The sequence below is a fragment of the Callospermophilus lateralis genome, unplaced genomic scaffold (genome assembly GCF_048772815.1).
Source record: "Callospermophilus lateralis isolate mCalLat2 unplaced genomic scaffold, mCalLat2.hap1 Scaffold_63, whole genome shotgun sequence".
Classification (NCBI taxonomy): domain Eukaryota; kingdom Metazoa; phylum Chordata; class Mammalia; order Rodentia; family Sciuridae; genus Callospermophilus; species Callospermophilus lateralis.
In genome coordinates, this window is record NW_027514713.1 from 281566 (window position 1) to 305820 (window position 24255).

A 24255-nucleotide genomic window follows, 5' to 3' on the forward strand; every position below is an offset into this window, starting at 1 on the left:
CCCCAGGTGGAGGCTGACCAGAGCTCAGGCTATTTCTGGGCCTCCAGGTGTGACAAGACCCAGGACAGAGTGGCTTAGACTGCTGAGCGTCTCAGGTGGCTTGTGAAAGTTTGATTGATGAGAGAGGTCCCCCTTGTCCTGCAGCTGACACTCCCTCTGCAGGAAGTCACTAACTCTGCCACAGTCCTCTGGGACAGGAGATGGACAGAGCCAGAGCCTGGGCTCTCTTGGGGCCTTGCCAGCCTCACCCCTCCCCGGCCCCTGGCTTCTGTTCAGATGCACGAGGACCTGGGGCTCTCCAGACCAGGAAGTATGTCCCCAACAGTCTGTGAGGCCCTGGGACCCATTTCCTCACCCCCCATGTGTCCCTGGGGTCCAGCTGAGCCTACAGCTGAAGCCACCTTGGCTGGGTGGTGGCTTCACTGACTTTTAACCTCTCTGAGCTGGAGAAACACGGGGCCTTGATTTTGTTAATTTATTTTGACATGGGGCTGAGGAGCAAGTGCTAGGCAGGCACCAAACCACTGAGCCCTGTCCCCAGCCCTCTTTTGCATTTTATTTAGAGATAGGATCTCGCTGAGTTGCTCAGGACCTTGCTAAGTTGCTGAGGCTGGCCTCCAACTTGCCATCCTTCTGCCTCAGACTCCAGAGCCCTTGGGAAGCCACTGTGCCTGGCTTGAGTAATTTCTAGACTAGGGTGAAGATGTGAAGACCAAAACTTATGTTACACTGGTGGCCTCCATGATGGGGCTGTGACTGTGATGTTCCCAGTCATGGAAACTCTGTCCTTTGCTGGTTCCACAACAACCAGTCAGAGCCTGGAGGGGGTCCAGCTGGCAGAGTCCTGCCACCCGTGGACCTGTGGGGGGAACTTTGGGACCAGCTGGACTCCTGGCCCAACTGTCCACTGCAGGTCCTTGGTGCAGCAGCTGACTCCAGCCAACCTGCTGGCCAAGATCAATGGGAAGGACAGCATCCAGCGAGAGCCCATGGAGGAGAACATCCAGCTGTTCATGATGCCAAATCCTCAACCAAGATCCTGGATGACCAGCAGGACAAGTCCATGAAGGGACCCAGGTTGCACTCCATGGAGACTGCGTCCCCACGAAGACAGCACACACAGCCTGGGCTTGGCTTCCCTTCTCCCATGAGCTCTGTGGTGTGGTTAGTTCTGTCTGAAGAGCTTTTTATTTGTTTTAAATTCTAACTTTTGGGATTGCTTTGGTGGAATCCTCCCTCTGCTGAGGTGTTCTTAAATAAAATCTTAAATGTTATTTGGATGACACCACCCCTCCCACCTCCCCCTCTCCTCCTCCTCCCCCTCCATCTCCCTCCCTCCCTCTCTCTCCCTCTTTAAAACTTTCTTTTTAGGGGCAAGAAATAACTGGCATTAAACCCAAGGACATTTTTTTTTCAGAGACAGGGTCTCACTGAGTTGCTCAAGGTCTTGCTGAGTTGCAGAGGCTGGCCTCCAAACTGTGATCCTCCTGCCTCAGGCTCCCAAGCCACTGGGATGACAGGTGTGTGCCACCGTACCCAGTTTGCCATATCTTAATTATCTACTATTGTTATATATATATTTCTTTCAACATGGCTCAAGGCCAAAGGTGTGGGTTCTGGGCACTGTCCCCAGGAAGGTTGCCTCTGTGTCCCCCACTGTGTGCTTTTGGGATTTCTCTCAGGTCAAGCTCACTTGTTTCAGGGTACAGTGGGGGCCAGGCTGAATCCTGAGCTTCACGTCCACCTCTACCCACAATCTCCTCATCCACTCCATCCCATGTCCCACATCCTGGCAGCTAAGGTCCTGCCCATGTGGGGAATGCCTCTGTGTGCTCATACACACTGTATTCAGCCTATTGAGAAGGAACCTTCTGGAATGGCCAGATGCAGGGGCTGCCCCCTCCCTCTCACTCAGTGGTTCTCTAGCCCTGAGATGGTCAATGATAGGGATACACTGAAAGGACCAGGAGTCAACAGAAGGCTCTCAAAGGCCCAGCTGGACCAGCCTGAGCAACCAGAGAGGGTCGTTCTGGGTTGTCACCCAGTGCACAGTGACTAGACTCACACTGACATCAAAGGAACTTGGTCAACACAGGGGGCTGGGCTCGGCCACCTGTGGGTTCCAAGTCAATGAAGTAAATGTGCAGCCCAGGACACTGAGCACATGACGCTGCCCTCCACAGGTGGATAGGAGAGGAGGGACCATGTGGGTCTGAAGCATCCCCTCAACCCAGCCAGGAGGTGGCTGTCAATGCCAACTGGATGCTTCAACAGCAAGCGCCTCGGCAGACACAAGGGTATGGTGGACTTCCCATACTCAAGGTCCTGGTCAGGTCATGAGCTCAGCTGAGGGACACAAGCAGAGCACCCTACCAGTCCTCCCCCAAACTGTTGAGGTCACCAAAGACAAGGGCCATTGAAGAAAAGGTCACAGCCCAGAGAAGCCTCTAGAGATGGGACAATAAGGCCCCTGGCTGGGATTTTAGGACAGAAAAAAGGGCATCAGGTAAAACGGAAGGCAGTGGGTGCAGGTGGTGACTGGGTGCCAACTACAAAAGATGATGGGTGACACACAGGAACGCACTGCCACCATCACACTGCTCTGCATATCTAAAACTATTCTAAAATTTTAAGCATCTCCCCCCTTGTAGCACTGGGCATGAAACCCAGGGCCTCACATGGTAATCAAAAGTTCCAAGAAGGCGTGTGCAGTGTAGCCGGCCTGTCATCCCAGCAGCTCTGGAGGTTGAGGCAGGAGGATTGCAATTGGAGGCCAGCTTCAACAATTTAGCCAGGCCCTAAGCAACTCAGCGAGACCTTGTCTCTAAATATAATATAAAATAGGGCTGGGGATGGTGCTCAAAGTTGAGTAACCCTGGGTTCAATTCCTGATACCCCCTGAAAAAGATGGAAGCCTACTGGCCATGAGAGCCCAGAGTGCCCTGGGCTGCACCTCCTCCCTTGGTGCGTGTAACTGGCCTCACTTGAGTCCTGGGTATTTGGAGGTCACTGCATGTCTTCAAATCTGACCTCTAAGAACAGGTTTTGCCGCAGTCCCTCCTCTGACCCAGGCCCCAACCTTTTCCAGGAAGAGACCAGAGGCCGCAGCGACAGCAGGCCCCAGCTGTGGGTCGGTACAGAGGTGCCCTCGTGACCAGAGAGGTGTGTAGTCTTCTCATTCCTCCTCCTCAGGTGTCGGGGAGGTGGCAAGCTGGATCTGGGCAGAGGTGGCCCTGGGTGGGCAGGTTGGGTGGCCTGGATCTACTCTGACTCCCCGGCCACCGAGCCTGATGGTCACATTCATCTCCCAAAGGCAGTTTTTCGCAGGGTCCCCTCGCCCACCGTGGGGGGGGGAGGTCTCCCTCCATTATGAGCAGGACACAGCCCAAGCAGAAGCAGGGAATTTGTCACATATTATTGCTCTGACACGCCACCTAGCGGCCATGACAGCACCCGCCTTTTTTTGCACCATTTCAGCTCTAGCCTGAAAAATGGTTGTGATGTTTAGGTGAAGTCAGGGGGCTGGTCCCCTGAAGTGTTTGAATTGGTCACAGCTGGGCCCAGGCTCTGGGGTGCCTCCCAGTGCAGGATTGGGTGGCCCATCAATCCCAGGTTCCTGTAGGCTCTCAGGGGCCCCTGTGGGAGTTAGAACCCAGGACAGGAGGGGCTTTTTTCTTGACACCACGCACTGAACCCAAAGTCCCCTTTCCCACTGACCTCTGTCCCCAACCCTTCATATATTTATTTAGAGCCAAGGTCTCACTGAGTTGCTCAGGACTTCTCTAAGTTGCTGAGGCTGGCCTCCAACTTTCAATCCTTCCCCCTCAAACTCCCAAAATGACGGGATGACAGGTATTTGTCACCCAGCGGGGCTCCTTTCTGTCCTTGAGCCTCAGTTTTCCTATCTGTAAGATGGGCCAATAAGATAAGGGGCGATAAGATGAGCCAATGTGCACCCACAGATTGTCCGCTCTGTCACCTGCTGTCGCCGTCACCATCATGCCACCTGCTTGCAGGTCTGTGCTTTCAGCCTCCTGTGATTAATGGGGACACCAGCGGCCTCGAGGAGGGAAATCGCAGGGTGCGGAACACAGGGGACGCAGGGCAGATGGGGGCCTGCAGAAGTGCAGGGGGACCCCTAGGACTCAGCTCCCACATCAGGCTCACCCAAGGACCAGAGGGACTTCAGCAGGGTTGGGAGCAGGAGCACAATGACAACCAGGCAGGCTTCCTGACCCCCACCCCTGCCTGTAACAGACTCAGCCTCTAGGGCCACCATAATTGTCCTTTGCGGACCCCTTTCCCAACTGTCCCAGCCATTGGAGAACCCCAGGTCCTAGACGGGCGCCTGTCATCACAGGCTGGAGGCTGTGGCTAGAGGACGGCAAATTTGAGGCCAGCCTCTGAACTTAGCAAGACCCTGTGTTAAAAGTCCAAAAGGGCTGGGACGTGGAGCAGTGGCCAGCGCCCCTGGGTTCAGTTCGGTCCCAACCCCAGGGGTGAATCCCACACCCACCAGACCCTCACTTGACAGCCTAGGGGCAGCTCTGGCCACCTACCGCGTGCAGTCTTCACCTTAAGAGGGAACTTGTCACACTCAGGACGCGGTGGCGGTGGCAACAAGCTGCCAGGGGCCCCGGGCTCCGGCGCATCCCACCCAACTCCAATGCATTCCTCCAGGCGACCGGGTGACCCCTGAGGTGACCTGTCCCCTGGGCAGCGTCCCTGCAAACCAGTGACTCAGCGTTCTACCAGAACCCAGCGCAACCGGCCGGGGGCCACGGAGGTCTGTGGAGACCCGCAGTGGCAGCGCCGGCCACCGGGTGGGTGACAGCCGCGCCCTCCATAGAGGAGCCCAGCTGCAAGCAGGGAGGAGGTGTGGACCTTGGCCCGGCTGTGTGGGCCTCAGGAGACTTGCAGCAGAGATGCGATGTCGCCTCCTCGCAGTTCCCGGGGGCTCCGTCAGTGCCTCAAAGCAAAGCTTGGACGGCAACCAGGAGGCTGCAGTTCCGGGGAAGCACTTGCACAGTGGGGTCCTGGCTCCGCCCACGCCCCTCCCCAGAGGCGTGACCACTCCACACTCCCTTCTGCACCGCCCACGCCCCGCCCACACCCCGCCCCCGGAGCGTAGCCACGCCCCGGTTCCTGCACCGCCCACCCCCCCATGGCCACTTCCCTCGCCACTCCTGGGCAGCCCACTCCCCGCCCCTGGGGCGTGGCCACACTCGCCCCAGTTCCTTTGCCACCTGCTCCCCATCAGGAGAGGAGCGGAGCCTGGGGAGGTGCCCGTGGGGGAGCCCTCTGGGAAGCCAACATACCTGGTAGATGTTCAATGGCATAGGGGAGGGGGACGCTTGGAACGTCAAAAGGAGCTTGGTGCCGGTGGGGTGTGTCTGTCATCCCAGTGCCTCAGGAGGCTGAGGCAGGAGGCTCGCCAGGTGGAGGCCAGCCTCAGCAACTCAGCGAGGCCCTGTCTCTAAAGAGCTGGAATGGTTGGCAGGGAGGCTACCCTGGGTTCAGTCCCTGGGACCACAACCCAGGAAGGCACAGAAAGGATTCTCAGTGGAAGTTGCCCTGCTGTGCTCACCCTCGGCCTCTGGTCCCTGACCAAAAGCTCCCCAGGCCTCCTCTCTGGAGACCCCCAAACCAGATCAAGGTGTCTGTCTGACATTGACTTTGAGACTTATCAAGTGCAAGGCTGAAGAATAGCCATTGAGCCTGAGACCCGCCATTAGGCGTTCCTGTCATCCCATCAACCTCTGCGCTGTCCATGCCACTTCCAGTGTCCTGCTTTTTGGAACTGCACACGCAATTCCTTGGTCCCCGAAGACTTCAGGATACATGCTGTCACCCAGTGTTCAGCACATTCTTTTTAATTTGTAGGGACTGGAGATTTAGCCAGGAGTGGCCGATCACAGAGCCACATCCCAGCCCTTTTTTTTTTTTTTTTTTTTTGAGACAGGGTTTTTCTAAGTTGCTGAAGCTGGCCTTGAACTTGCAATCCTCCTTCCTCAGCCTCCTAAATTACTGGGATTAAAGGTGTGCACCATGGGGCTGGGGTTATGAAGGCTCTTGACCAAGTCCTTGTAGGCACGATTCTTTTCAGAATTGAGCAGAGAGGGCATGTGTCAGGGTTTTTAGCCCCCCCGTTTTCTCCTGACCTATGGGAGAAATGGGGAAAACATGCCCTGACTAGGACAAGCCAAGAGAGGCAAAGGTCCACTGCCTGCCCACACCCAGCCTTCCCTCACTGGAGGACAATCAGTCACTCCAGGGAGACCAGTCAAAGCAGAATCTTATTTATTGAGGAAGTACACACAGCTAATATACCACACAGGAGCCAATCAGGATAAAGGTCAGAAGGGTGGAGTGAGTTCACATGTCCACCCATCCCATGGTCTGTAAGAGAAGGCACGAGCTGTCCATGAGGGCGAAAGAGTCCTGGACCTTCCTGGAGGTGGTATGTTTTTTCCGTCACCACACACAGCACCGCCTCCTGGCTGTGCCAGGCGTCATTCCAGCCACATGTGTGGCCCCAAGATGGGAAGCAGGCAGCAAGTCATGCCCTACAGGCATGCACCTGTTCTGGCTTCATGGAAACTGCTAGACCTTTCCTGATTCTGGTCTATTTGCTTCTCATCAAGGCTGTAATGCTTCTAGAAAGGACAGATGGGTGATGTGGCCCCAGAAGTTTTGGGGCAAGGAGTAGGTGGGTGCTGGCATAGTTAGGGCACCCCTGGGAGCCTCCAAGAAGACGCATTGGTGGGTGTGGTGGATGCTGAAGCTCAGGCCGGTGTTTGACGGCCCTTGGACGACAGCCCTTGGATGGTGCTACATACTCAGGCACCAGCCCTCATCAGGAAGCTGTGCGCTTCACTTGGCCACCCACCTGGAAGCTGAAACTGGAGGCTCATGGGTATTATGCATGTGAGGATCAGGCCAGGCCAGAGTGCAGGTGGGGGTCAGCGGTGGAGGGAGTGGTGGGAAGGAATCCCAGGGGTTAGGAGCCAGGGGTGGCAGCTGATGCCACCAGGACCCCTCATTTCTGACCTCAAGGAGGTCCCTGCAGGCAAGGGCCTGGGGTAGGCAGAGCCTGGATCTTGGCCTCCCAGTTGCCTCCTGGCCTCCTACTGCCCTGGGCCTTACTTTTTTCACCTGTAAAATGGGGACCAGCTGCTTCCTCAGGGGCTCCATGGTTGAGCAGGGACCACATGGAGGAAGCGGTGAGCAGAGTCTGCACCAGGGTGGAAGAGTCACTTGGCTACTGAAGATGGCAGCAGACACTAGGGGGTGTTTGAAGGCAGTGCCTGATCCTCAGTCCACCCCCCACCCCCCACACACAGGTTACCTGAAAATGGGCTCCAACTGCTCTGCTGTGAGGCATATTTGCAGTGGCCCCAGGCACAGCCCCAAGTCCCCAGGGCACAGAGAAAAGGCCCAGTGCTTCCCAAGGCAGGAGGTTTCTGACTTGGGGTTTTGGTTTTTTCTTGTATCATGGACTGAACCCCAGGACTGCGGGACCATGGAGGCTAACCCCTGCCCTTTTTATATTTAGACACAGGGTCTCATGAGTTGCTGAGGGCTTCACTAAATTGTTCAGGCTGGACTCCAACTCATGATCCTCCTGCCTCAGCCTCCCGAGTCATTTGGACACAGGCGTGTGCACAAGGGGATGCTCCCAGCAGGAGGAAGGCCAGGCTGCAGGGCAGCATGTCTCTGGGGATGAGCTTGAGTGGAAACAAGACCGTGAATAAGCAGTTTGTAAAAAGTTGCCTTTATTTATCTTTTAACCACCGTATCTCAGTTATGCCATTTTGGCATCCACAGTGATTGTGCCCTGGAAGCTGGGTCAGCCCCTTCCCACCCACCCTCTGTGATCACTGCCCATGGGCTGAGAGCCCAGGCCACATGGGGCCAGCAGGACCACAAACTCCTCTGAAGTCTGGCACTCTCCAGCCACAGCCCGAGAGCCAGGGACTGGGCCTGCCTTCCAGAGGCCATGAAGTCCCCAGCGGTGGCCTGGGGGGCCCTGCCCTCTAATAGGAGCAGGAGAGGTATGGCGGTGGCCTCCATGGGCTGGGAGATGGCTGGTGGTGGGGCTGCCCTGCTGGGGACTAGGTCTAGCCAAGGCCACATGGGAGAAGGTGCTGGGACCTGGGTGGGTCAAGGGCCCCTCTGGTTCTTGACCCAGGTCTCTAGGTACAGTGTGTCACCCCTACTGAGCCATGAAAGGGCCCATGCAGAATTGGGGCACCCTCCCGAGGAAGCCTGCAGCTGAGTCTGAGAGGGGCATCTGAGAACTCTGGAAAGTTCACCAGCTTCATGTCTATGTCACCTGTCACTTCAGACAACATTGTCTTTCTGTCTCAGACACCAGAGTATCTTCCCATGGACCCCGAGTCCCTGACTTTGAGCTCAGGCCCTGAGCCTGAACCTCCCCTCCTGGCCTCTGAGTGCGGTGGAGGCTGAATGTGGTGGAGGCCAAGAGAGCTGGTGGCATCCCACTGTCCCTTTACTAGCATTTGGTCCCTAAGTACAGTCAGAACATTCTAGAAACACAGGGAGAAACAAAAGACATCCCTTCCCAGGGACGCAGGGGCAGCTGCGCAGTGAGGATCCACCAAGGCTGACTGGAGTTTGGACAATTGGACTTGGCAGGGTGGTCCCCTGAGGGCAACGAGCTCGGCCAGGCAAGGGTGGAGGTGGCAACTCCAGGCCTCCCCCAGATGAGGACAAAGCTGCCTGGCCACAAGTTGGCCGTGAGGTGGCAGGGATGGCGGTCCTGGCTCTGTCCCAGCATAAGGCTCATCTGTACACTTGGTGGAAGAGCAGCTGCCCACTGCTGGGCAGGGAGCTGTTTTATCCTGAGCCCAGGGGATCCAATGCCCCCCACGGCAACAGTCTGCACCAAGAGAGTGCCACTGCTAGTGATGCTGAGGACATGCTGGTGATGCTGTCCATTTCCCCAGAGGAGGTGAGAGCCGACGGCCGACCATCCTAAGGCCACACACAGAGATTTTGTGCTTCCAACCCAGTCAAAAAGCCACCATGGAGATCAGAGACACCACGGTGGTTGCACACATCACTGAGGGTGGGAGGGGAGGCCAAAACCAAAGTCAGACAGAAAATGGGGACAGTGCTCCCCATCCCTGTCAAGGCTGCAGCTGCCAATGCTAGAAGAAGGAGAGGAGCCCTGCTGAGGGTGGCTGCCCCATGGTGAAGAGGAGGGGCAGACATCAGCCAGAGAACAAAGTCCCCACGCGACACAGCACCACTGCCCCCGGCCACCACTGCCTTCCGAGGCACTGCCCAGTGTCGTCCCAGGTCCTTGGATAGGCATGGCTCTCAGAAGAGCAGGGTGCCCATGCTTCCCAACTCACTTGGCTCCTTGATGAAAATCTCAAAGGACTGGGAGATGTTGGTGACTGCCAACAGGATCCCCGTCCCCAAGCCGATGGTGCCCAGGAAGGCAGCCAGGACTGAGAGGCCCCAAGACACAGGCCCCCAGAGGCCGCTGCCATGGGGATGTACCTGGGGGAGGGCAGGTGGTCAGCCCCAGGCCACCACAGAGCCTCCAACCTGGCCACCAGTCTTGCCCATGACTGAGACCAGAACCTCAGGAGGCCCCACCACCTCCCTTAATTATCCTCTGCTAACACCCTACTAATGCTATGGGACCTAGTCCCTGTTAGGGGACTGTGACTAGTCCAAACTGAAAGGCTGCTGAACACAGTGGTCCATACCTGTCACCCCAGTAACTCAGGAGGCTGAGGCAGGAAGATCACAAGGTGGAGGCCACCCTCAGCTGCTTTACAAGGCCCTAAGCAGCTTAGCGAGACCCTGTCTCTAAATAAAAAATAAAAAGATCTGGGGACATAGCTTAGGGGTCAAGTGACCCTGAGTCTGATCCTCAGTAAGGGGGCTGGAGGGCTGGTTATGAGACCCAAATGCTGATGATGTCTATCGAAATGGCCACTGTCCCTACCAAGGACTCATAAGCAACCAAAAATTTGCAACTGTGGCTTTTCCCATGGTTGATTCTTTCAGGAAAGGTCACCAATTGAGAACCCACAGGAGAACCTGGGCTGCCACCTGACTTTGTAGACACAGCCCTTTTCATGGTAGCTGCTGCCGAGTGGCAGAGGAAGAGCTGCGAAAATGGCAGAGGGCACCAGGGAGGTTGGGGGCAGCCTTCAATCCAGGATGAGGTGCAGCTGCAACGGGCACTCCTTCTGCCCCAAACACCTGTGCCCTGGGGCCTCCCCCACCCTCCATTCTCTCCACCCCAAGGTGATGGCCACCCTGGCACATCTAGTCTCTGGCCTCCTCTCTGCTGTGGCCTTGTCTGCTGGAACTGACCTCCCTGCTTCAAACACCACCATCCCTCTACGGCTCTGCTGGCCTCTCAGCCACATCCAACATCTGTCTTTTTTCGGTCTTGGGGATTTAACCCAGGGGTTCCCCAACCCTGAGCCCTGTCTCCAGCTCTTTTTTGTATTATATTTAGAGAGAGGGTCTCACTGAGTTACTCAGGGCCTCACTGAGTTCCTGAGGTTGGCCTCCACCTTGCCATCCTCGTGCCTTGGCCTCCAGGCATGCCTCAGAGAGCCTGGCGCTTCAGCTCAGATCCATCTGGAGCCCCACTCTGTGCTCAGAGCCTGGGCACTGCTCCTGGATGCCTAGGGCAGCATCCCACTAGCATGAGCAGAGGTGAGGGTCCCCTGCTGCCAACACCATCCCTACAGAGCCCCATGCTGGGTCACTAGGCTGCATGCACCTGGCTCCCTGCTGAGGGCGCTAGACATCTTATTCCATGTCCCCAGCATCCAGTACTTAGCAGGTTCATAAATATCCAATGACACAGGGACCTTGCCTACCCTGTGATCTGAGAATGAGACACATGGACACTGGAGACCACAAGGTCCACTGGTGCTCGAGGCACGATAGCCACACCTGCTGACTGGGGGTGGGTACTGCACTCACTGGTTGAGCTCATGCACCATGGATGTCTCCCGGTGGCCCCACATCACCATCTGCTGCTCCTTCAGCTGCTTGACCACCTGCATGATGCACAGAGCAGAGGATATGTTCAGAGGTGGTTTCAGAGGGAAAGGTCTCAAGCTGCTGGACACTTAAAGGGCTCTTTCTGCAGCTCTACATCTTTACAAAGACTTTAAAAATGCCCAAAATCCTGGGATGCACCCCTGTCAATCCAGCAGCTTGGGAGGCTGAGGCAGGAGGATCGCAATTTGGAGGCCAGCCTCAGCCACTTAGCAAGGCCCTGAGAAGTTCAGCAAGACCCTGTCTCCAGATGAAATCTAACAAGGGCTCAGAGGTTAAGTGTCCCTGGACCAACAAGGTGCCATAAGGAGACCAGACAATGTGTGATTTTCCACTCTGGCTTCAGGTTCTCAGACCTGCTGCTGATGGCTGAGCTCCATCCATCTGTCCTTAACGCTCTGAACTGTTTCACCAAGGTGGGTGGTCCATCTGCATGTCACAAACCACCACTGTGACAAAGCAACAAGCCGAATGCCACTTTAAGAACGTTCGTTCATACTTACATTCTTGGCAGATGAGCTCAAGACCTCGACCCAGATCTTAGAGAAGAAGACAAAGATCCCAGCATGAACATGAGGTACACTACCACATGGACAGGGTCCTCCAACACGGAGCCAAAGGACTCCAGCAGAGATAGGTAGTAACACAGGCCACAAACTGCATAGGTGCAGGCGGGGCCTCCAGAAGACGTGTCCTTGGAAGAAGGAACAGAAGGTCTGGGACGCTGCGTCTACTGTACCTGAGCTTCAAGATGAACCCAGAGCAGATCAAAGACTGTGATTGCAGCCGGGCACAATGACACACTCCTGTCACCCCACAGCTCAGGAGGCTGAGGCAGGAGGATGGAAAGTTGAAGGCCCTAAGCAGCTCAGTGAGACCCTGAGTCTAAATAGGGGTGGAACAGGGCTCAGAAGTCAAGGGACCCTGGGTTCAGTCCTTGTTACAAAAAACTTCCTGCACAGAATTTGGGAAAGGACACAGGGGAGGAGATCTGTGGGTGAGACACTTGGTCAGGAGCAAGACACACAGATGAGGAGCAACAACACCCACTCTGTGGCCAGGAGAGCCTCCTTGGGAACATCTGACTGACAGACCAGGTGCCCAACAGACTGATGAGCAGGTGCCCGCTGAAGCGAGCCGACAGGATCTGGGAGATGATGTAGAGGTGGGGACCAGGGCGGACTGCAGGACAATCGGGACATTGGAGGTGAAGAAGAGCTAAACGGGGTAGGTGTGGTACTGGCCCTGGTAGTGTGCAGTCTTGATGGGCAGGTCCATCTGGAAGCCCTGAGGACACAGAACAGGGCACTCTTCACTGCCTTGCTGTCCCCTATGGTCCAGAGGTACAAGAAGTGGCAACAGCTCTGGGGACCCGACTTCTGACACTGCTGGAGAGCACCTGCCGCTTCCCTCACAACCACTGTGTGGGGCACACACAGAAAAAAGAACAGAAAAACTGGTTTCAAAATGTACTCAATGGCCATTCATATCTAAACAGAAAAAAAAAGAAAAAAACAATTATGCCGAAGCCAGAGACAGTGGTGCAGGCCTGTCATCATCAGCAGCTCTGGAGGCTGAGGTAGGAGGACTACAATTTGGAGGCCAGCCTCAGCAACTCAGCAAGACTCTGACTCTAAATAAAATATAAAAAGGTCTGGGGATGGGGCTCAGGGGTTCAGTGCTCCTGGGTTCCATCCCTGGTACCAAAAAAAATAAAGAAAAATAATTGCAGACTTCTTGGGCTCACGTTGGACACACCTGGAAATGGATGACCACAGCAATGACAAAGATGGAGGCGATGAGGTTCATGAGGTCAGGGAGATTCTGGCAGGAGAAAGCCTCACTAATTGCTTGGACTTTGTCTGTGCACGTGGCACAGAGATGAAATAGTGCAATGATGGCGCGCTCCAATTCCATACCTGTTGGCAGAGAAGAACCCAAATGTGAAGGGAAGAACAAAGGGCTGAACCCCGCTGGGTTTTAGGCCTCCTCCTGGCCAAAGCAGAGTCAGGAGAACAGAATCAGCCAGGAGACTCAACTGGTAGACTCACGGCACCACAGTCATGGGGTCACTGTTTGGATGTTTTTTTTGGCATCAGGGATGGAACCCACGGGCCCTCGGCCACTGAACCCCAATTCCAGCCTATTTGTATTTCATTCACAGACAGCATCTCACTGAGTTGCTGAGGCCTTGCTGTTGCTGAGCCTGACCTCCAAGTTGAGATCCTCCTGCCTCAGCCTCAGCAACAGGTAGAAAGGAGCCTGGCGTGAGGAACAGGCAACAGATCATCCCAGGACACTGCAGCAGAGGGCGACAAGGTCCAAGCAATTCAGAAAATGTGTGAGAATGACTTTAGAACAAAAGGACAGTGGGAAACACTGTCACCATGGCCCCTGATGCCAGTGCTTCCCTAGACATGGCATCTGTGGGCAGAGTGGCTAATGGCTGGGGACTAAGATGTCCCAGTCTCTCCCTGGGACAGCATTTTCCTGTCACCTCAGAGTTGGGACTGCAGGACTCGCATCACCTTCTGGATGGCCACTCAGATGGGCCATCTGTCCTGAAGACCACATGGACGGGATGTCTGTGACAGAAACACTATCCTAGCTTTCCCTGGCCCCTGGCATCCCCATGGTGGTCTTCTGACAGCCCCTCTCCCTGCCACCTCTGGCTGTGTGGATCAACAGCTGATGTCCCTGTGGTCAAGAATCTGGAGACATTAAAGCTTGAGCATTTTGTAAAGGAGGAAGTGAACCCAGGGGGGAGAAAGCAGGGACTTTTCCTGGCTGTTCTTGCTACCAATGACCTCTCTGAACTCCCCTAACTTGCTCCAACCCTCAAACACACCAGCTCATCTCTGCCCCAGGGCCTTTGCACCTGCTGGGTTTTCTAGATGGGCCCATAACACTCTTCCCCAGTCACCCCATCTTCCTTCTCTGCTCTACTCTGACCCGGGACTCTGGGATGACACTGACGCTCCCATGTCTTATGTTATCTCCCTTTGTATTCTTAGCACCCACAGAAGCTCCTGGTGCTTAACATCACCTGCCTGACAAGTGTCAGGAATGAAAGGTGGGTCACAGCAAAGTCAGGGTGAGGGCCTTAGGAGCCTTCTGAATGTTTAACATGGTCATTTCATGCAAATCACTACCTGCTAATCTCTGTGAACTGGATTAATTTCATGTGCTAGTGTTGCCCCGGGGGCGAGAGTCATGTGGCGTCTGTACTGACCACCTCCCTCCCAGCCTGGACTGTCCCCCACCTCAGTGAAGAAGGACCAGCTATGCTCTCCACCCTAGGGGCCCTTCCACACCCCACTTTCCAGGTTGCAAGCTGAGCCGTGGTGGCACTCCTGGTAAAAGGTGGCTCTTCCAGCTGCAAGCTACCTGTGCCTGCTCCATTCTCTTCTTGCCCATCCTGGGGGTGTCCCCATGGCTCCACCATTTGGGCTCCTTACAGCACCACTCAAATCCCCCCAGTTAGTGCCTCTGCCCCAGTCAGTTTCAAGAGTTGGCCAAGGGCAGCCACCTCCATGTCTCGGTTGTCTGTGGCCTTCATCTCTCACTAAGTCCTAAGGCCCTCACTCTGATGTCACACTGGCTGGCTCAGGCTGGATGGCTGTACCACTTCCCCAGCCATTTTCTCAGCCTGTCTCTCAGGAACAGCAAATCATTCCTTCCAAAGCTGTCCCCTCACTCACTATCCTGCTCCAGAGCAAAGTGATCCTTTGGCTGGCTGCCGTAGCCCAAGCCTTTGCTGACTGGCCCCCTGTGGCCAACACTGCTCCCACTCCTTTCGAATGCAGCCCCCCCCAAAGCCAGGAGGTGTTGGCTGACACTTCAACTCCTACCCAGCTTTTGCCCCCACATCCACGGCTGGGGCCCATCTGCTTTGCACCCCCAGATCCTCAATTCACCTTAGATTTTCTGAAATTGTAGGAAGAGTCTGGTGTCCCTTTGCCTAATCTTCTGTAAGTGTCCCCAACCCTCCTTCCCATAGGATTCCTCAGGCACCCTGCAGAGACCTGTCTGCAGTTTTCTCAATTTGATGACATGGCACTGGAGGCCAAGAATAAGCTCCACAGTCAATTCCAAGAAAACACACAAATGCACACAAATATTTTCCATGAGAGAGACTTCCGAGCAAATAACAGATTCAGGGTTCAGAGGCCAAAAGAAAAAGAAAAGAAAAAAAGTCAATTTCCCCTCTCCTAAGAAGTCTCACATGTTTTGCAGTTTTTATTTTATTAAGACTTGTAAGCCAGGTATCATGGTGCATGCCTGTAATCACAGTGGCTCTGGAGGCTAAAGCAGGAGAATTGCAAATCAACGGCTAACCTCAGCCAAATTGGGGCTCTAAGCAACTCAGCAAGACCCTGTCTCTGAAAAATACAAAAGAGGGTTGGGGACGGGGCTCAGGGGTTAACTGTCCCTGAGTTCAATCCCTAGTGCCTTCCACCCCAAATTGGCAGTACTGCGGATTGAACCCAGGAACAGTCATTCTACCCCAGCCTTTTTTGACACAGGGTCTCACTTATTTACCAAGGCTGTCCTTGAACTTGTAATCATCGAACTAACTGCTCCTTGCCTGAACAAGTGGTTTGGTGTAGCAATTTCCTTTTTAAAATCTTATTCACGAAGAACAACTGCTACAATATGTGCAGATGATTGCCCAAGGATATTCATTTCGATGCTACCTGTGACTGAGAAAGGACTGAAATGTCCACCAAAAGACAATTGGCTAAAATCAACACTTCTTTATCTTTACAGTGCAGGTTCCTGCTAAGAAATATGAGGCAGGATTACTCTGTGGCAAGTTGACTGTCTTTGAAATATTTTTATAAGAGGTGTTATTATTATTATTATTATCATTATTATTATTATTTTGTACTAGGGATTTAACCCAGGACCACTTAACCTCTGAGCCCTTTTCCCAGCCCTTTTTTATTTTATTTAGAGACAGTGTCTCACTGAGTTTCTTAGGGCCTCACTAAGTTGCTGAGGCTGGCCTCCAACTTGTGATCCTTTTGCCTCAGCCTCCTGAGCTGCTGTGATGACAGACTTGAGCCTCTGCACTCAGCTATATTTTTAAAACTTTGCACACTGAAAATTCAGAAGACGTGTTTCTGAAACAGATATTTTCCCCCAGAGGAATACTCTGCAGGTATGAAAACTTCCTGCAGAAGTGCCCCACAGGAGGCAGGGCCATTACCTTGGTTGGTGTTGATGGTGGTGGGGTTGAAGGTCTTTCCTAGGATGGTTTCACAGATGTTGCTTGAAATGGAGAGGGAGAAGCCAAAGCCCAGGCTGTACCCTTTCTAAAGAAGGTCATCCAAAATGAGAACGATCAAGCCCACCACAAAGAACTGCAGAATTGAAATAAATAAATTAATAAAATGGACTCTGCATTACTGGCCTCAGGGCTCTGGTTCCTTCCATCTTCAATGACTGGGCTCTCTGCTATGAAGGCCAAATAAGAGACCCTTCTCAATCTTCCTCACGGAAATTCAGAAGACAAAGCCAGGGTCTTTCGATTCTTTATTTTTTTAAATCTATTTTTTAGTTGGAGATGGACACAACATCATTATTTAATTTTTATGGGGTGCTGAGGATGGAGCTGAAGGCCTCGTGCACGACAGCTGAGCCTCTACCACCGAGTCCCAGCCCCAACCCCTACATTTTTTTGTTTTTGTTTCTTAGTTGTTTGGGGTGTGCAGGTGGACAGCATGCCTTTATTGATTTCAATATTTCTCGTTGTAGATGGGCTCAGTGTCTTTATTTGATTGATTTCTTTTTGGGTGGTGTCCAGCCTCCAACTCGAGGCTTCACCCTGCTCAGGCCAGTGTCTAATCCTGAGCCCAGACCTGAGCCTGGCCTGGCCCCATCTCTTGCTGAGTACTGCTGATGAGAAAGAGGGATGGTGCAGTCACTCAGGAAGTGGCGTGCAATTGGGGGTTCACCTGAGTGGTGATCAGCAGGCAGATCACAGCGCTCATCTTTGAGGCGTCCCTATCCATGCCCGTCATCACATCCATTATGGACTGGCCAATGCTAACAATCATGCCAAACACTAGGATCCCAAGAGAACCCTTAGCAGAGTGTGACAGGAACACAGATGACAAATACTAACACTGCACCCGGGGACTTGGTAAGGATTGTCCAACTGTCACATGTCAAAGTACATGAGAACTCAGAGGCTATCTAGTGAAAGCACCTTTGGGTTTTTTTGTACTTTAGGGATTGAGCCCAGGGCCTTGCGGATGGTAGGCAAGTGCTCTACTAAACCTCAGCCCAGTCATCCTAAATTCTTTTTTGTAAAAAATAATCTTGAATTTTTAAGATGGAAAAACATTTTTAAAAATTATCAAGCGTGGCGGGCGAGCGCGGGCCGGGCGCCCTCGGCGGGCGCGCTCCCTCCCGCCGCCCGCCAGGACTCTGGTGCTGCACACCCCACCGGGACCCCTTTTGGGCCACCTCCTCATCACAGCAACTTCCTCAACCCTGCTGCTCACCTGGAGCCTTTCAATCGTCCATCCACCTTCACGGGCCTAGCAGCGGTTGGTGGCAATGCCTTCGGGGGACTTGGAAACCCGACAGTTATTCCCAATAACATGTATTCATTTTAACTCTGGGTGCTGTTGAAGGCTTTGAGAAAGCGTGGAGAAAAGACACTCCAGCCACCCCTCACCAGCACCTATCCTCCCGGCCAACGCCCTGGGACAGAGCCGCAGCGCCACCGAGCAGATCAGGGGTCATTTGAACACAGAGGCTCGCGAGAAGGACAAACCCAAAGAGAGGGAGAGAGACCACCCGGAGTTGCAGAAAGACCTGGCCGCAGAAGAGCACAAGGCCAAGGAGGGCCCGGCGTCCGAGAAGGACGGGCATGGCCACGAGGGCCGCGCCCCGGGCGAGGAGGCCAAGCAGCTGGCGCGCGCGCCGTCGCCCTATGTGCGAACCCCTGCGCTGGACAGTGCCCAGCCGGGCAGCACCTCAGGCCGCGAGGCCGAGCTGCGCAAGGGCGAACCTGCCTACGAGAACCCGCGGAAGAGCGCCGAGGTCAAGGTCAAGGAGGAGAGCAGGGAGGAGCACGAGCTGCCTGCGGAGCCCGCGCAGCCACCGCGCCCTGCGGAGCCACCGGGCGCAGCCTCGGGTACCCACGGAGGCCCGCTGGCCTCGGTGCCCATGGCGGTGGGCGTGGCGGGCCTGCACCCCATGGGTGGCATCGGCAGCCTGGACCGGACCCGCATGATGACCCCCTTCATGGGCCTCAGCCCGCTCCCGGGTGGGGAGCGCTTCCCCTACCCGTCCTTCTACTGGGACCCCATGCGGGACCCGCTGAGGGACCCTTACCGTGAGCTCGACGTGCACCGCAGGGACCCGCTGGCCAGGGACTTCCTGCTGCGCGGCGACCCGCTGCACCAGCTGTTGGCCCCTCGGCTGTACGAGGCCGACAGATCCTTCCAGGACCGCGAGCCGCACGACTACAGCCACCACCATCACCACCACCCGCCGCTGGCTGTGGACCCGCGGCGGGAGCACGAGCGGGCCGGCCACCTGGACGAGCGTGAGCGCCTGCACGTGCTGCGCGAGGACTACGAGCACCCGCGGCTGCACGCTGTGCACCCCGCCTCCCTGGACAGCCACCTGCCGCACCCCAGCCTCCTCACGCCGGGCCTCCCCAGCATGCACTACCCACGCATCAGCCCCACGGCGGGCCACCAGAACGGACTGCTCAACAAGACGCCCCCCACAGCAGCGCTGAGTGCGCCGCCCCCGCTCATCTCCACGCTAGGGGGCCGCCCGGTGTCCCCACGCAGGACTACGCCTCTGTCTGCGGAGATCAGGGAGCGGCCGCCCTCCCACACTCTGAAGGACATCGAGGCGCGGTAAGGGGACGAGCAGAGGGAGCCCCGAGAGCAGGGAGGACTCCTGCACCCCGCGCAGACGCGGTGGCCAGCCCCACCACTCCCCTTGTAAAACATGTACAGACTCCGTGCAGATTTGGAAATGTTTTTGTATATTCTATGTTGGAATTTTTCAGATCCTTTAGCTAAGTCATATGTTCTCATGTCTCCTACTCTTTGTTCCTTGTATGAAACTTCTTGATTTCAGCCAAAACAGTAAAGATGACAACACACACCAATTTGAGGAGGACGGGGGAGCTCACACCATCCATCATGCAGAGCTCTTTCAGATGGGAAGGGAAGGCCGTGTACATAGTCCTGTAAAGAGATTGCTTCATGAGCTGGTGGTTCATATATGCAAAGGGTGAGACGAAAGCTTTACTTTGTACAAATGTAAATAGATAAAGATTAAGTAACATAATTCATTACTACTTCTTGAAATGTGCTATTTGCAAAGCTAATATCAGTGGGCACTGCCTGCTAAGGCTGTGTTCCCCGTATTGTTAGAGACAGCTAAACCCTTCAACTATGCAATGAACGTTAGGGCTTCTCACAAAAGCCCGCCTAACTCAAAGGAGCCTTTTCAAATCCATTTACAACATACTTAAGGTCATATTTTCCCTGAACAAGCGCTTAGGTGATATGACTCTGTTTTCCTTGCTTGTTTTTTTTCAAATGGAGAAACATCCTATTTTGCAGAGGGGACCCCAGGCTGGAACTTTGCATCTGAAGTTGCTGCTTGTGGGCTTCAGGGGCAGGTGCGCCCCAGGAAGGCAAACCAGTGCCAGCGAGAGTGGGATTGGTCAGATGCCAAAATCAGGGGCGGGCATCGGTGTCTGGCAGACAGAGCAGGCTGCCAGAATTGGTCACCGCCAGTCACACGACCTCACACACCTCTGGTGGGAACCATGCCTTTTTTTAAGTGTGTCCTATTTCATATGTATGCACACTTCCTCATTTTGCAGTGCGACTTAATTACACCCAAACAGATCCTGAAAGAAAGCTTCGCGTTTTCTGAGATGATGGATATGTTTTCACTGTATTCAGAAACCGCTGAGTGTGAGGTGGGTTCCCAGCGCGACGCACTGTACTCTAGTCAGTAACAAGGTCTGGGCATAGCCCGGACAGGTCGACCACGCAGAGCTATCGAGATTCACAGAGGTGACAGGTGGCAGAGGAGAAGTCGTGTGTGTGCGCGCATGTGTTTTTGAGTTTGCATCAATTTTAATGTCTCTTCATGATACTTTTATAATATATTAAACTTCTTGTCTACATATTTGGAGAGAATATGACTTTACTAGCAGAGAAATACAATATATCTTGTCTACTGGACTGTAAAATACATGTATGAAATAAAATTAGTTCCATTTGGTCTTCTAGTATATTAAAGTGCTATCTGACGTTGTTATCCTGTTTTTGCAAAAAAAAAAAAAAGTTAACTACAGACCATTGTTTCTAATAAGCAGATTGATCTATTTTAGTAGTAAACTGAAGGTTTAGTTGTGAGCTTCAGATTTTGTGAACACCAGATGTTGTGCAGTGTTTTGTTTTGTTTTTTGGGGTTTTCTTTTTTTTTTTGGTTTTGTTTTGTTTCTTTTTTTTTTTAAAAGACAACGACTTTAAAAATCCAAGGAATATGTACACTGGAACTGTAGTGGTAGCTTTCAGTGTTGTAAAGAGATTGTTCTATACAGACCTTTTGCTGTTTATCCTGTATGTAACAAAGTCCTTTCTAGACCCTGTGTGAAAAGCAAAGTGAAGCAACTGAATCTTCAGCATGTTCTCATCGGCGGAGCCTCTTGTGTAATGTAAACTGTGCCATGTTATTAAAAAATGTGAACCAAAAAAAAATTATCAAGCGTAAGGAGAAAACTTCTGGGTCTGTAGCTCAGTGGTAGAGACACTGAGTTCCATTTCCAGGTTTGCAAAAAAATAATATTAAAAACAAAGAGAGAAAGAGAAAGAACACCTGATTTGGGCTCTAGAAAAATACTGCAAAATTTTTTTTGTTTGTTTTGCTTTTGGTACCAGGGATTGAACTCAGGGGTACTCAACCACTGAGCCCCATCCCCAGCCCTATTTTGTGTTTTATTTAGAGACAGGGTCTCACTGAGATGCTTAGGGGCTCACTGTTGCTGAGGCTGGATTTGAACTCACAATCCTCCTGCCTCAGCCTCCCGAGCTGCTGGGATTAGAGGAGTGCACCACTGCACTAAGCCAAGTATATTTTAAAATGTCCAAAATAAAAAATTAAAAAAAGAAAACCACTTATTAGTGCTTCAGAAGAATGATTCATTAATTTAAGACATTGAATAATAAATGAAGTACTTATTATTTAATAATGCATTACTTAATTCATTAATGATTAATACATTAATACATAAATATATTCTACAATCTTGATTGGTGTCTGAAACTCACAAATTTAAGTTAGATGGATTTCTCACTCAATTATTTAACCTTCTAACTTAAGAGCTCTAAGGCATGCTGTATGGAAGATGGCAGAGTAGAAAACTGTAATCATTGTTTTCTAAATAATACATTCCAGTTAACAGAGGCTAGGCTTGGCTGACTCTGAGGCTGGTCCCCATTATTGGGACTGCCTATCATTTGAAATGGCCAATATTCTTAACCTAGTTTAACAGCACATAGAAACTGGGACTGCAGAACTATTATCTAAATTTCTTCCACATCACAAAACTAATCAACAGCAGAGCTGAACTGAGAGGATCACCGTTCTGCTCATTAAATCCTTTTAAATGCAGGAAAAAAAATAGAACTTGCTAAATAACTACCATGCACTAGGCACTGTGAGAGTATTATTCAGTTTAATCATTTTTTTTAGTACTGAGGACTGAGCAAAGGTGCTTCACCCCTGAGCACCTTCCCCAGCCATTTTTTAATTTTATTTACAGACAGGGTCTCACTGAGTTGCTTATGGCCTCACTAAGTTGCTGAGACTGGCCTCCAACTGGCGATACTCCTGCCTCAGCCTCCAGAGTTGCTGAAATTACAGGCATACTCCACAGCACCAGGCTTTGATTAAATTCTTATAACATCTCTGAAGTAGATGTCACCTCCTTCACGAGGTATGGAAATCATGGCTGGTGAAGGGGTGACCTCCATGCCCTGATCCTTCAATTTCATCCTCTGGGGCATTCCTGCCCTCCCCTGCCCTGCCTGGCCTTCCCCCATACCCAGCACCTCCCAGAAGTGCTCTCTCATTAACAGGCCATGGAGCACCTACAGGGTTGGCAGGCCAAGCACACAGGCCAAACTGGGCTGTTTTAATGCTCCTAATTTTAGGGCCAATTCAAATTGTCAACCAGACATCAGAACTGTACCCTTGATCTTTCTTATATTTCTTGGCTCCATTGAAGAGGGCTTGGTCTTTTGGGGTGTCACCCACTTCAATCATCTTGGCACTAGCCAAGAGTGCATGATGAGGCCCAAGGTGACAATTGCAGAGATACCCAGCTACTTGAATGTGCATAAGGAAAGGGGCAGCCACAAAGCCCCTGTGAGCCCAGGAAAGCAAGACATCATTTAATAAAATGAACCTACAGAATTGCATGCGACCCCCTTCTCCACAGGATGGGCTTCAGGTTTCTTACAGCAATTATAGAATAATTCCTTAAAACCAAAGATTAGAACACAACTGAGTGCCTCTGTTGAGCCTGTCAGACCCTGTGTCATTCTGTTTGGAAAATCACATACCCCTCAAGAGCCTGTTGCATTCCCATCCCCATGGACAGATCCATTCTGGCTGGACAGAGGTCAGAGAGTCCCGTCCTTCATCAGTTCATAAAACTGGAAAACATTCCAATCATTTTCTGAGTCTGCGGATGGGGCTGGCACAATTGGATCTAGTTGGGAATCAACCTTCCCTTTCCATCATGTTCAGATGAGCTCTGATTCTGAGTGACTGGAACCTCATTGGAACCCCATTTTTAAACCATGTCCATTAAATGTACCATCAACATACACAAGAAAATCATTTCCAGACCCACCAGTGACTGGTTAGAATCGACCCTCCACTGTCACTCATGGTTTTGATCCGTATATTTCACCCGTAGATATGAAAAAGACACAGCTGAGAAACCAATGAAAAGTTCTAGAGAATATTCTAGGTGGACTCACCATCTCATTTCAGGGATTTCAAACACTCTAGTTTTTTCTAGTTTTCAGAAATTCTCAAGCAGAGACTTATCTTGTTCATCCAGGTTTTGTATTGCATTCAAACCCAACTCCAAAGAAGATGGTGTTGCCCAAGCTGAATGCACAGTTGATCAGGCTATTCGACATGGCACATGCAGACTTTCCAGGCCACAGAGCTGCCCATCCTCTGAGCTCCACAGATAGGCTGTCATTCAACTAAATGGTGCTGGTCCAGTAGAAAAGAGGCAGAGTGAATCTGAGCCTCCCTCTGTTGGAGGCCAGAATCCCTCACATCCAGTAGAAAGGGTCCGCAGAATCTGAGGCCATAATACCAAATAGAGGATCTGGAAACAAGCAGAAACCAAAGGACTGGCACGTGTGTCCCCCCTCTTCCCCATGCTCCAACACCAGCACAGGAGACTAAGAAGATGAAGAAGGGGATGGCCACCCACAGCACCTTCTCATCCAACTGGATCTGCAGAAGAGACAGAATCAGAGGACTCAAAGTTTCCCAGTAAGTCAATAAAAATGGAGTCCCACAGATCCTTTCTCTGATCACCAAGGAAGGCCAAGGAGGGCTGGGGCCACAGCTCCACGGGGAAGCACTTGCCTAGCATGAATGATGCTCTGGGTTCAGACTCCAGCAGAACTTTCCCCCCAAAAGGAGAAGAAGCCAAACCATGCACCAAGCAGAGCCCTTTCTGCGGACAAAGCCAATGTGAATATGTCCGCAGGTGTCATGTCTGGGAATCCTCATATTATACAATATCATGATCTTCCCTCTGCTTAAGTGATTCAATGGCAAAGCTGTGCTCTTAACCACTGACATGAATAGTTTAGATCCTCAAGGTGAGGCAAGAGGAAGACAATTTCAAAACCAGCCTGAGCAAAAGTAAGGCACTGAGCCACTCTATGAGACCCTTTCTTTTCATAAAAAAACAAACTAGAGCTGAAGACATCTCTCAGTGAGTGGTTGCTTCTGAGTTCAAGCCTAGCGAATAAATAAATAAATAAATACATACATACATACATACATACATACTTTCTGTTGTTGATATTTTTAAAATAATATTTTAGTCTTTATTTTATTTACCTCTTCTCTGATGTTTAGTATTTTTTTTTCTACTAGTTT

General features: G+C 52.3%; 1 pseudogene; it reads right to left on the reverse strand.

The window, feature by feature from the left end:
* Nucleotides 1–9345: 9345 nt before the first annotated feature.
* On the reverse strand, nt 9346–23580 carry LOC143389539 (protein transport protein Sec61 subunit alpha-like; annotated as a pseudogene).
* Nucleotides 23581–24255: the final 675 nt, after the last annotated feature.